The sequence below is a fragment of the Frankliniella occidentalis genome, unplaced genomic scaffold (genome assembly GCF_000697945.3).
Source record: "Frankliniella occidentalis isolate FOCC.00 unplaced genomic scaffold, Focc_3.1 Scaffold255, whole genome shotgun sequence".
Classification (NCBI taxonomy): Eukaryota; Metazoa; Arthropoda; class Insecta; order Thysanoptera; family Thripidae; genus Frankliniella; species Frankliniella occidentalis.
The window spans coordinates 197380-198849 of NW_026267381.1; positions in this window are offsets into that span (position 1 = coordinate 197380).

Here is a 1470-nt window from a genome sequence, read left to right on the forward strand (position 1 = left end):
AGCTTATTCAGATTTAAAATGAAGCATCTTTTCCAACATTGAACATTAAACATTGACAAAAGCAATGGTCAAAAACTTAAAATAACGAGTAGCTAGTGTAAATGACACAGCATCTAAACTCTTGATTACTCTAAAGATAGAACACTGTTAAATACAGGTACATCAGAAGTTAACACAAAGTAAGAAGTATTCAATTTAAGCCGCAGATTAAAAATAGAAAGCTGAGAGTCATGTAGAATAGAAGTCTCATTTTAGGATGGTTTGTTTCTGCAGGCTTGCTACCACTTTTAAATTAAAAGATCATTTACAAGTTAATAGAAAGAAATAATTCTGTAGAACTATATGTATGATACACATGTCAAAAACCAACAACACAAATAGGAAGCTTAAAATTAAATAAGAGTAATTTAGAAAACAAAACCAAGTAATGCAATGAGGTTTCTTTTAAAAAAACTAATCTAAACTTTAACATTCTAATCTTAAGTGTCATTATTTTGGTTTGCATGGCATCCCAAATGAGGAGAACCTGAAGGTTCCATCTTTTACATGTTCATGTTGTTGTACAGCCCTAACACCCGGGCAGATGTCATACGCAGGAATCTACGAATAGATATCTGTTGGTTCAGAAGATCAATGGTGAAGTTGTTTATGTATTCATCATTTCTCAGTGTCACAGTTGGACGAGGCCTTTCAAAGGCCTGACCTCTAAGAAAGGCATTAACATCTGTGTAGGCTGCATGCTCATAGCTCTTCAGAGAATCTGAGACAATAAACAAAAATATTCAGGAATCAAATAAGGGAATTTAGTACAATCCCTGGTTAAATACCGACCGAAATATGGACCGCAGCTCAGGTTCATTCCTTAGGAGACGTTTTGTGATGCCATACTTCTTACATTTTCTTCCTACATTCTGTATAAGTAAAGATTGTTTTTCAAATTCAGAAAAGTTAAACTATAGGTGCATGCTTCTTAAATGGTTTCACACTTACTCTCACATAGTGAATGTAACATCCCCTAACATTCACACGGTACACTTCACGCCAGGCTGTCTGTTGTGCTGGCTCAAAGTCAGCCATTACAAGGCGCGGTCTGAAGTGTGGAATCAATTCTTGAAGGTATAGCAGCACAGCTCTATAGGATTCATAAGACTTCGACTCCATATGAACAACAACATGTGTCGAAGTGTTGTGGGCCTGTCTTTCCGATGGCACCAAGACACATGAACGGATACAACCGGCATATCTACAACCCTGAAGTAGTCGAAAACGACGGTCTTAGTCCCATGTTCTTAATCATGCGTTTGTGAAGAATACATGAAGGTTTCTTTTCCTACTTGTTTTTAAATTCGAACCTTTATGTGTGATTGTCTTTAGAATCGACTTTTTGACTCCACTGTCTCTCAAAAACGGACAAACAAGTAGCTTTCGACGTATTTTAGGGTTATCAACTCACTGTGTTACCCCTCTCTC